Source organism: Medicago sativa, chromosome 3, assembly GCF_051527215.1.
Source record: "Medicago sativa cultivar Bolivia chromosome 3, Bolivia_mono, whole genome shotgun sequence".
NCBI classification, from domain to species: Eukaryota; Viridiplantae; Streptophyta; class Magnoliopsida; order Fabales; family Fabaceae; genus Medicago; species Medicago sativa.
Genome location: NC_140751.1, coordinates 9,179,320 through 9,192,504, shown reverse-complemented (window position 1 = coordinate 9,192,504; position 13,185 = coordinate 9,179,320). Strand labels below are relative to the sequence as shown.

Here is a 13,185-nt window from a genome sequence, read left to right as displayed (position 1 = left end):
TTTGGAGTGTTACTCTGCTATCTTTTTGGCAACGATTGTTAATTGTCCCCTAAAATACTTCTGGAGACAGTTTTGGAGTGTTTACTTTGTTATCCCTTTGACAATGATTGTTAATTGTCCTCTTAGATACTTCTGAGGACATTTTTAATGTATGTTTGTAGATTTGAGTTTTTTTATGAGTTTTATGGATTTTTGACAAATATTATTTTAGATTTTGATTTATTTGATGAAAACTGATAACGATGTTGATATTTTATAATAAAAATGATTAAATCAGAAGAAGAAAAAATAACGGAAGTGTATTTGTCAAGAATTATGTAATTTTGTCTAAAATGTATAATGCAAAAGAATATATATATATATATATATATATATATATATATATGTATGTAAAGAAAATAACCTGTTTTGTCTCTTTTGGACTGACTTTATCTATTTACAAAATTACCCTCAACTTTTAATACAAATAATATATATAACAAATGTATAAGAGTAAATTAAATGTTAAAAGACGGATATACCTATACTTACTTTTTTATTATCTCAATTATAACCTTAAACAAGTTTTTTTTTTTTTTTTAGTATTGGTTAATCAAGTTTTTCTATAATAAAGATTGTTGTCGGTGTCATTTAAAAATAATAATATTTTAGATATATATATATTTTTTGTTATATTGTTGGTGTCATTGAAATAGACAATCATAATTAGTTTGACTTATTATAATTTAAAAGCAACAAAAATGTATAATTTTTAGTTTTAATGAAAATCAAAATAGACAATCATTGCTTTTTTTTTTTAACGTCATCAACGATATATCTTTTTTATTTTTGAGGTGGCTGTGGTTCGAACCCCAGACCTTAATATTTTATGCATTGACCCTACCAACTGATCTAAACTCACGAGGACATCAACGATATATCTCATATAATATAATTTTTTACAAGATCAAATATAATATAAACTTCATCCTTTTTAATAACACCATAAGTATTACATAAATATCGAAAATTTTATTTAATAATATAATTGAAATAATGAAAAAGTCAGTCCAAAATTTCCTATTCTCTTTTTTTTAAGGCCTTTTCTCTTTATATATATACCAGTGTTCAGATAGGAAATCCAAGCATGTATGTCCGCTCTTTATATTGCGCTCAAGCGTGTAAATTATAAACAATATTTTTTATCAAATTATTTCGGTTTTGATTCGAATTATACGTATAGTTTTGATTAAAATTATACATAAGATATTTGTGATTGCAAATGGTAACAACATGCTTATCTTTTTTAATTACACCAAAAATATAACAATATAACATAAAATTTTATCTTTTTTCAATGACAAAAAATATGTGTGAAAAAAAATGACATAAAAATGTAGAATTATTATAGAAAATTTATTTAAAGGTATACTTGAAATAATAAATAATATATTGTTATAGATAATGTTGTTCCTATTTTACTGATATTTAACTATTTTATTAATTGAAAATTGAAGTAATTAAAAATTTATATCAAATATTGTGGGTAATTTACAAGCAAAATTTCTATAAAATATCATTGATATAATAGAGATTCTCTTTACATATAATATAAATATAAATAAAAATCCCTAAAAAAAATATAAATAATATTGTTTCTATTATTGTGAGATATTTCTATTTTATTAGGATTAAATTTTAAAAAAATTCAAAATAATAATATTGTTCCTATTATAGTGAGATATTCCTATTTTAATGGGCACTACAAAAAAACCGCATTATAGCATTAAAAAAATTTAGCAACAGAAACTAAAAAAAAAGGGTAAATTGCATTAACCTCCCTTGAGGTTTCACTAAACAACACTAACACCCCCTCTATTTTATAAAAAACATTCACCTCCCCTTTAAGTTAACACCGTTAAAGTACTGTCAGGTAGAAAATCACAATTCTACGCTTTGCTTCCTGAGTTCCTAGCTAATCCAAGGAATCAATTCATTAGCTGATTAAATTTTGTTGCTCATTTTGTAAAGGGTCGAACTGCTGTGCAACATTGCTGCACTCTGTTTCTACGACCCTTTCCGGCGCTGCGCTTTAGGGTAATATGAATTTTGATTTTATTGACAGCTACATTCTTGTTCCCACCAATTCCTTCGATTCGTTTTACATTCCTTGGTTTCTTCTTCTTCTTCATTAGAGGTTGGTGGTGGTGAGTCGGTGACTTCTTTTGCGGAGAGGGAGAGAGACAAAGGAGTATGCATGGTGTGGGTGTATTTGTGTGTGTGAGTGACAGAGAATGGTGTGCTGTGTGTTGTTTCCTAGCTGTTGGCATTTTTTTCCCAAATTCTTTGAACGAGATTCTATAATTTGCCTTTGAATTTCCTTCATTTCTTTGGCCACTTTGTTAACAAGTTTTTTTTTCATCTTGTTAATTCTTCATTTTTATATTTTTGCATTGTCTCTCACTTTTCTGTTAAGGTGTGTACTCGATAGTTTAAGTATTTAACATTTACAGAAACAATGGCAATGACTTTTAAGAGTGTACTGTGCATCTTTTGTAACTTGAAGATAATGTTGTGCATCATGATCCTATTGCGTTATATATGTGAATAATTCAAGATTTGAATTTGAAGTAGCTAGCATAATATAGGATATGTTCTGCTACTTTTCAAGCAATGTCAATGGCTTTGACATCAAGTGCTTGTGGTCAAGAGACCATTTCAAAGGTACAGGATGCATCTATTGTGAATGGACCCAGACTGTATTTTAACGGAGACAAACAGTGTTAAGCTAGAAGGGATGTGTTTGTCACGTTGAAAATTAAGTAGGGGAGGTTTCTGCATGGTTGAAAAATAGAGGGGAGGTGAGTGTCATTTAAACATACCTTAAGGGAGGTTAGTGTAATTTACCCAAAAAAAAATATATTGTTCCTATTTTAGTTCTGAAGCTAAAAGATCTTACTAATCTTTTTTTTCAATTTTTTCTATCTTCTTTTTTTACAAAATTTCTGAAACTAAAATTTATTTTCAAAATACCCATTTTAGTTTTAGAGTATTTTTTATTTAAAACTTTCCTTTTTAATTCTTTTGACTTAGAGATATTTTATTAAGTGATAGTATAATTATTTTCCATTTTTTGTGGTTTTATTCTTTTGTCATTTTAACAAACTCTTCCCAATCATGTTTTATTTTTCTTTTCTTTCCTAAGGACATAAGACAGAACACGCGTTCTGCATCCTCTTCCCACGTACAAACCCACCACCGGCCACAATCTTCCCGGCGTCGCCCCAGCCTCCGTGTTCACAGATCGGAAAAAGTAACACCATTTTCTTTATCCCTTCGATGAGAGCTTTTCAATGGTTCAATAAATTTCACGAAAGGATAAATTTTTCCGTCCCTTTTTCTTCCTCCGTCATGGTAAGCTTGTTTTTCCGGTAACTATGAGTCATTTTTCCTTCTTCGTTCATGTTTCTTCTTTCTTGCACTGTGATTTTTCTTTCCTCCTATTGTTTTTCCCTTTTCTAGCACTTCCATCAACAACCACTGTGCCGGAACAGCAACATCACTGTCATGTGCTCTCTTCTTCAAGGTAAATATCTATTCTTTTAGCATCATCTTGATTTCCTTTCATACTATTGTTATTTAATTTCATAACCTTGTTCATTTTGTACACTTACAACAAAAAGCCCCAATTTTTATTGAACCCTAATTTTTTCTTATTTTCCAAATCCGAATTCAGCATTAATTAATGTTAATTTTTATCATATAAATTGTTTCAATGATTCCGCTTCTGGTTTTGAGTTTAAGTCTTTAGCCTATATTTTGGAGAAGACTCTAATTTATTCTTTCATGTTCAAATCCAAAAATCACTTGTTATTGACATAAATTGAGTTGTATTAAACTCACATCTAACCTTTCCTTGTAACCTGTTACGTGTTGCTGTTGTTGCGCAAATTGTGTTGTGTCCTAATTGAGTAATGGAGTAATCAAAGGGACCGAGATCGAGAGAATCAAGAGCCTAAGATTGGTTGATTGATTTCGATGATCAACAATTGAATTGAGTAATGAAACAATTGAAGATACTAAGATTGAGTTTATTGATAGTGTTCTTTTCACTTCTCGTGAGTATAATTACTCTCGCAGGTACCATTTTATTTTGGTTGGTTCCATTTTTTCCCATGAAAATTTGTGTTGGTGTTGATGGATTTATGTGGTCTTGGTTTTTTTTTTTCACTACATATATACTTTCCTTCTTATATGTCTCAATTGTGAATTTCGAATCTAGAGAGTTTCATATTGCTTGTAATTATTATATATTTGGTTTTGAGGACACCCTTTTTTGTAGCTTTTATCATTTGAGTATTCCTTGAGAAGCTTTTTTCAAATATTGTTGTCCTTGTTGAAGTACCTTCGTTTGAGATTATTGGCTAGATATCAACGAAGACATTAAATTTTTAAATAAAATTCTAAATAATATTATTTTTCTCCTTTTCTTATATTGGCTATTATTTTTCCAAGGTATTTTTAGACTAAATGATTTCTATTTTGTGTTTAATATCTTGATCTTGGGTACTTTGAAGTTACTGATGGTTGAGAAAAAGTTTGAGAGTATTAATACTATTATTCGAGGATTTAGTTGATATCTAGTTATTTGACAACTTGTAAGTTTCCTTGTAGTAAATATTGGTGGCTACTATGTGGTTAATTTGATGTTGTTGAAGATACTATTGTTGATGAATTTGACTTAAGTATCAATAAGATTTGAATCCCAAACTAGTGTTAGAGATTTAATTATGTAAGGATAAGAATAATTTGAGTATTTGATGGATTAGTTGTTGAGTAATGTTGCTGCTATCTTCTTTTGTGTTTAATTTGTAAGTTATTGTTGATGAAGGTTGTGAGGTTATACTTGACATCAAATAAGGTAAATTAGGATTGGGGTAAATGTTTTGTTTAGGCATGTTGTCTCGACGTTGTTTGTAGTTACTAAAAGGTTGTAGAATATTAGCAAACTTATTAAAAAGTTTATTTAGTGTAGAGTTGATTCATTTAAGAGATTGTGGAATTATTCTAGTGTTGTTATAACAACTATTTTATGACGTTGATGTTGTAGGAAATTACTCTTGTTAAAGAGGTTTTCTTGTTTACGAAATACTTTGGGTGTGTTTTACTAATTGTCTTGGTTTTTATTTGTATTATGTATAACTCTGAATGGCTTTCTAATTGTCCATTGAATTGATTTTATCTCTGACTGATTTAATTTTGTTTTACTCTTTTTTGCTTTAAGGTATCAATGAAGATGATGAAAAAGACGATGTAGATGATGAATTTCAAGAGGACAACATAGATGATGCTGATATTTAAAACATGTACTTTGCTAGGCTTGTACTTGGTATCAAATAATGTTAGACATTTTTTTTAATAGTATGTGTTAACTAATATTTGCGCAAGTTTATTGTAACACAACTTTTGTGAATGTGTTTAAATTCAATTTTGTATAAATTATAATTGATTTTATAAAAAAAAATTCGAAAAATTTCTCCTATTAGCCTTTCAAAAAGCCATAGGTTTATAAACAGTTAAAGATTGTTGCGTCAAATGACATAAAAAAGCCATAGGTTTAGGCGACGTTTTCAAAAACTGTGCCCACAGAGCATGAAAAAACGTCCCCTTAGACAATAGGCGACGCTCGAACAGGAGACGCCTGAAAAACGTCCCCTATTCTTTTAGGCTACGATTTTCGCAGTTTTGGCTACGATTTTTAACTGTTGCTGAAGAGGATAAACGGTGTAGTGATAGATTATGAACGATATTTTATATAAAAAAGTTTATATAGATTAAAATTATAAGCATAAATATTTATGAATTTCAAACGTAACAAACAAAATTGTTGAAGGTATAGTTTGAATAACAAAAGTCAGCCTAAAATCCTCTATTGTTTATAAATATAGTACAAATATATCATTAATAATTGTAACAAAAAAAAATATCATTAATAAGTGTACATCAACTTGTCAAAAAAAAAAAGTCTACAGAAACAATAGATATATACAAACGATGACACAACAGGATATGAATAAAAAGCTTATCAGCGATGAGAAATATTAGGGATTGCTGCATTTTAGAAGGAATTTGTTAGTTTAAATTGGTGCGTTGCATTTTAGATGAAATTTGTTAGGTTAAATTGTTGCTAATCTAATGCAATATTTTAGAGGGAAATTATTAGGTTAAGTTGCTGCAGACCTAATAAAATCAATAAATAAGGATAAAAAAGGCATGAAATTGATGCGATGCATTTTTTTAGATGAAATTTGTTATGTTAAATAATTTGCAAACCTAAAAGTGTAGAAAATATTTGATTCAAAAAAAAAAAAGGAGGATAGGAATGAAATTTGTTAGGTTTAAAAATAAGGATTCGGCTTACCAAAATTATAGCAAACTTGATAAAAAAATTCTGCTGGCATTAAGTAAGATGATCAATGGCTAAAATTGAATGGTGCCTAAATGTGCAAGATCGAATGGCTCAGAAAAGTGGAGGGAAAAATGAGGGGAAAAATATTAGCGCAACAATAGCTTGAGGGGTTAAGCTTTAGTAAGTTAGGGTAGAAAATATTTGCTTCATAAAAAAAAAAGGCAAGAGGATAGGAATAAAATTGGTGCGATGCATTTTTTTAGATGGAATTTGTTATGTTAAATAATTGCAAACCTAAAAGTGTAGAAAATATTTGATTAAAAAAAAAAGGAGGATAGAAATGAAATTTGTTAGGTTAAAAAATAAGGATTCGGCTGGCCAAACTTGATAACAAACTTGATAACAAAATTCGGCTGGCATTAAGTAAGATGATCAATGACTAAAATTGAATGGTGCCTAAATGTGCAAGATCCAATGGCTCATAAAAGTGGAGGGAAAAATGTGGGGAAAATATTAGGGCAACTATACCTTGAGGGGTTAAGCTTTAGTAAGTTAGGGTAGAAAATATTTGCTTCATAAAAAAAAAAGGAATAAAATTGGTGCGATGTATTTTTTTAGATGGAATTTGTTATGTTAAATAATTGCAAACCTAAAAGTGTAGAAAATATTTGATTCAAAAAAAAAAGAGGAGGATATGAATGAAATTTGTTAGGTTAAAATATAAGGATTCGGCTGGCCAAAATTATAGCAAACTTGATAACAACATTCGGCTAACATTAAGTAAGATGATCCATGGCTAAAATTGAATGGCGCCTAAATGTGCAAGATCCAATGGCTCAGAAAAGTGGAGGGAAAAATGGGGGGAAAATATTAGGGCAACAATAGATTGAAGGGTTAAGCTTTAGTAATTAAGATTTAATTAATTTAGGTTAATTTTTTTAATATTTTTTCATAACCACTTATAAAAAATGTAATTTTATATTTTTTTTTATTACATCTTGAAGATTGCGTAAAAGAAATTGACACATTTATAGAACGGCATTATAAAAACAATGTTATTAAATAAGATAAAATCACCTAAAAAAAAGTTTAAATTAGTCATAATATGACTTTTTTTTAACAGGCTAAAATAGGATACATTACCAAATCAAAGTGTCTTTCCTAGCACAAGGTGTACTAAGGAAAAGACAAACAAAGTCGAAACAGTATTTACAAGAAGAACATGTACAAGAAATTAAAACATGAAGGAAATTACTTATTTGAAGGAAATTTTACCATCCACCTAAGATATCTTATTACTTAAAGTTGTTACCTTATTGAAGGAAATTTTATCATCCACATAAGATTCTTCATTAATAAGATATTTTTATTTTTGATTTTCTTAATTCATCTTATTAAGTTCACTGTTTCCACTTCATTCACATCATAAAACATATCATATGGATTATGTAAGAATCATGAATTTTCTATGGATTATGTATAATTTATGAAATTTTGAATAGATTATGTATGGATGTTTAAAAATTGAAGTTTTTTGGTAATTAAAAAAAGTTATTATTTGTACAAAAAAAAAATTCAAAAATTCGCGGATACCCATGGATTCCTCAATACCCGCGGGTACCCGCATAGTGGGTACCCATGAGGGTACGGGGCAGGCACTGATATCATATTTATCCAACGGGGCGGGGACGGGTATGATACTATCCGCACCCATGGGTATCCATTGACATCCCTACTTTTGACAAAACTTCTTGTTAGGGTTTAATTGGTTCATAATTTTTTTATTTTAATTTTCTGCAGATTGAATTGATTTGCATTGTAAGACCTCGTTTTGTAATCTTCGATTCACAAGATAACATAATTACCACACTGCCTTCAATTTCAGTAGCTAATTATATCGTTAGTGGCACGTGGTTCCCTTCACAATTCACATCCAATTATCTTAATCTATACAATTAAATCATTCATGAAGGATTTTGTCAAAAAAAATAATAATAAATTGAAAGGGGATGACATACACATCAGGTTTATTAATCTCCATGTGCTAAATTCTGAATTTTTTGCGGAAGCTGATTTGTATCAATGGCTTCCCACTGTAGACTTCAAGAAGAAGGAGTAAAAAGGCCTCACCCTAACAATTATTATAATTAATCATAGTCATTAATTATTATTAAAATGAAGGGCCATGATTAGGAGTTAGTCTAAAGACTTACTCTTGGAGTCAATGGATCCCTTCTCTCTCTCTCTCTCTCTCTCTCTATATATATATATATATATATATATATATATATATATATATATATATAACAAAAAAACTACTTTGTAGTCTATGGGAAGATTTACTATATTTCAAGTTAAAATTTCAATATAAGTATCAATATTCTAATATTCTAACGGTTAAAGCCTGTCACTAGTGACAAAGATAAACGTATGAAGATAAAAGAAAAAACTGAGTGGTGATAGGTAGACAACCCCATGTGGCAAACTCCATTGTACATCCTTATATGGCGTGGGGTAATTTTGTCCATTTGCAAAAATGAGGGGGTAATTATGTCAACTTTCTTCCCTCTTTTCTGTCTCCTCCTTCATTTGTCTCTCCCTCTTTCTCCGATCATCTCGTCCCTCCTCCACCTCTGACCACCGTTGTCATCATCACACCACCGCCCTCCACCCTATTTCCCCAACTTCGTCTACCCTCTGCATCCACCACATCCTTCCTCCTCTTTCACCTCAAACTAATCTAGATCCGGCTCCAGCGAGACCATGACCGGTGAGGGAGAATGCCGACGAATGGTGAGATGTGAAAACGCCGACGAATCCATGGACAAATCTGGTTATGGTGAGATGTGACAACGCTGGCAAATGGTCTTTTCGATGAAGACATTTGATTTGACGTTAAGAACGGTGGAGACAAGGAGTAGGAGAGGTAGAGTGAAATGGTGTTAGAAGAGAGAATGTCGGCGAGGGAGAGAAGTGAATCGGAGGGAGGCAGAGGACAAGTACGGAGAATACGGAGGTGGGGGGGGGGGGGGACAAAGGATGGAGGGTGTGGTGGAGGTAGCCGGTTGAGAGACAGAAGAGATAGAAGAGACTAGAAAGGAATGCAGAGAGATAAATCTGAGGAGAGAGAGGGGAAAGGTTTTGGTGGGAATGGGATGAGCCACAAATTTTGACTACATGGCAGTGCGTGATTGGATAATGAAGGGTGTATATAAGCGGTATGAAAAAAGGGTGTTCGTGGATAATTATTCAAAAAAACCTATACCAATCATCAATCATTTGTCTGTAGGTGTATGTCATCTATACCAACAGTTGTTTTGGTTTAGGTGTCACTCAAAACCTAGATTTATCTTTTTAAATAAAAAAAACCGCATATTGTCAATTTCTCATAAACAATAAATAAAAAAGGCATATTTTATAGCGTTAAATATGTTTTTAGTCTCTATAAAATTTTCAAATTTCAAGTTTTAGTCTTTATAAATTTTTCATCAATTTTTGGTCCCTCCAAAATTTCCCGTCACAACTTTTGATCCTTACATTTAAGTAAAATCACGTGTGTCCTTCAAAATTTTGTATTACTTTTTTGTAGTTGTGTTTAGTACGTTGTAGAAATCTCTCTTTTAAAAGTTTAATTTTTTAAGCAAGTAATGAATTGAATATGAATTTTTTAAGTTTTTGACACTTAAAAATTCATATTTAAATCATACCTTGTTAAAAAAAATCAATTTTATTGAAGAGATTGTTATAATATTATAAACATCTCAAAAAATAAATTCATTAAAAAATGTAAAGTATACACATGACATAAAGTATAGACATGATTTAAATTTAAATGGGGACCATAAGTGGCAATAGAAAATTTTGTAGAGACCAATAATTGATAAAAAAAAATTATAGTCATTAAAACTTGAAATTTGAAAATTTTATTGGAACTAAAATCATATTTTATAATACCAAGGCATGTTTCCAATAATACCAAGGCTCTTTTATACTCCCTCTGTTTCAAAATACATGTCCAATTTTTTCAATGTGCACTTTTCATTTGACTTACTTTGACCATACTATTTAACTAATGTATAAATACAAATATTAGCATGTAAGATGTTGTTTGATTTGTCTCGACAAATATTTTCAAAATATTAAATTTTTATAATTTTTTACTTTAGATAATTAAAGATATTAACGGTCAAAATTGTGCATTGGCATGTGTGAAATGGTTGACTTGGACATGTATTTTGAAACGGAGGGAGTAACTTATATACTTTTCAAAAAAATGTCAAACAATCAAACCTTTTTAGCAAAACATATTAGGAGAGTATTTTTTATTCTCATAAGTCTCTCTGAGATTATTTCAAAAAAAAAAAAAAAAAAAAGTCTCTCTGAGATCGATTTTTTATTATGCGATAAAATTGTGCACTTGTTGGCTTGCGGCTTATCACAAAACAGTTGGGTTGCTGCATAATAGTATCATTTAAATTTAAATATACATGGAGAAAAGTTGTCTATACATTCATCTGTTCGAATTCAATTTCCATTGGTAGGGATATTGTATAATATTATATGCAAAGATCAGAGTTCGAATTCTGGACACCCACTTCTCCACATTTTAAATGTGTGAGTTCTAGCCACCAAACTATTTGAGCGAAAATCTGTTCGAATTCCATCTAATAGTGAGCTACAATGGATTGGATTATTCAAATTATTGTTCTTTTCTAACGAGCTCAGTTCTTCTTTCATAAATAGAATACAATTTTGATTGTCTTTGCACTTGATTGCCTAAACAATTGATCTTGGTTCATCACCATATTAATCTCTAACCATATAAGAATGAGAATATCTACATGGCATCGTTATCTCCCTTCTTTATATGTCTATTTCTAAATGGTATATTAAGATCATTGTTGTCCCCATCGTCGAGCTCTTATTCTACTACATCAGCTTCTTTTGTTTGTTCTAGTGTAAAGGTTATAATATCTAGGTCGAGGAGTTGATTTCTTAAAGTGCTCCACCACAAGTTCAAATTTCTTCAAGTCCTTTTGATCATTAGCTTGATTAGTTGAAATTCTAGTTGACATGTACAACTCAGTTTCTAGGAATCCCATATCTGTTGAACTTGTGACTCAAAATTGATGATTTTGTGAATTATGCAAAACTGTTTCAGGGTAAATTGTGAGGCGATTTGCTGAAATTGTGACACGATGGGGACAACTCATTTGATTAACTCATTAATCATTATTTGAAGTACTGGTCCCAATTCTGAAGTACAATGGAAAAAATTATTTTCTCCATTCTTCTTAACAGGTAATGGAAACAATGAAAAGATTCATCAATTGGGTTTTGATTCGTCTGATGGGTTTCATGAGTATGGGATCAAGTGGGGTGATGGGTTGATTGAGTGGTGGATTGATGGGAAGTTGTTGAGGAAGGAGGAGAGGAAAGAGGGTGATATGTTTCCTGAAAAGGCTATGTATTTGTATGCTTCTATTTGGGATGCTAGTTGTATTGCTGAGGGAGAGTGGACTGGGAAGTATTGTGGAGCTGATGTTCCTTATGTTTGTCATTATAAGGATATTCATGTACCTTTGAGCAATGCTGTCGAATGATTATGGCTCTAGATCTCGTGCTTTTCTGTTTTTATCTTTTGTTTTCAGACACGTAGTGTTTCGTGATACGTGGTCCACTGTGGATTGGTACTTGAAAAATTCTCAAAATACTGGCAAAGACTGACATTGTCCTTCAGAAGTAGAAGTTCACGGTACTCTTTTGTTCTCACTACTGAGACGATAATTTGGTTGATACCGATTTGACGAAACGTAGGGAAAACAAATATAATAGTTGAGTGTTGAAGAATTTATATCTATTTACACCGTTAGGTCACTGTCTGATAAACTTCTTGTGAAGATTGACATCAGTTATTTTTGGAGTTTCGAGCAATTTTCAAATACTGGTGTACTATGGATCCTTTTATCACGGTGGACCACCATACTATAGAACTTGCCTTGTTTCAAGTGTCATTCAATTTGAGCATCGTCTTTGTTTGTTGTACTTGTTTGCCACATGATTTATGGGCATTAACATGTTAATTGATTGTTGTAACTTGACATGTAAGAGCATCTATCTCATGAACAATTTTGAAGCAACTGATTTTGGGTTTTTAAGCCTATATAAAGTGGTTCTGACTATGCCACAGAATATTCAAGAGCTTCTGCATATTTTGTTTTATTGGTGTAATTTTTGTGAAACTCAAATTTTTATACTTTTGGTACAAGGGTTGGTAGGTTTACTGTACATAAAATTGGTTTTTATTCATTTGCAACCCTTTCTTATATAATAAATAGACTATCCAGAGGATGTTAGCATCTAGTTTGGTGGCTTTTCTGGTTTTTTTTTTTCCTCTGCAAATTTGATTGATTTCCTTATTTTTGGGAATTTTAAAATGATATGGAAAGTGGAATGAGTCTGCATATTTCTATCTAAATGATAATCTGTTCGAATTCCATCTAATAGTGAGCTACAATGGATTGGATTATTCAAATTATTGTTCTTCATTTCCTTTTGATCATCAGCTTCTTTTCCTTTCACATCACAATTTGAAGTACTGGTCCCAATTCTGTAATATCGTGAGCAGATCGTGGCACGATGGTGAAATCATGAAGCGATTTCACCTGATTCTGCATTCTGTTTAATCATTATTTTATCATTTTGTTGAGCAATCTCATGAAACAAAAGGAGGAAGCTTTTATGAAACATAAAGGTTAAAGGTTAAGCGTATTTTGGTTAAATTTTTGTGTTAGGAA

At 30.8% G+C, this 13,185-nt stretch overlaps 1 long non-coding RNA gene across 1 annotated transcript; it reads left to right on the top strand.

Moving 5' to 3' along the window:
- The first annotated feature begins 3,155 nt into the window (after window positions 1-3,155).
- On the top strand, window positions 3,156-5,503 carry LOC146935493 (uncharacterized). The gene is made up of 3 exons (XR_015033085.1): window positions 3,156-3,393; window positions 3,502-4,119; window positions 5,264-5,503. It is a non-coding gene; the product is annotated as an uncharacterized LOC146935493 (long non-coding RNA).
- Window positions 5,504-13,185: the final 7,682 nt, after the last annotated feature.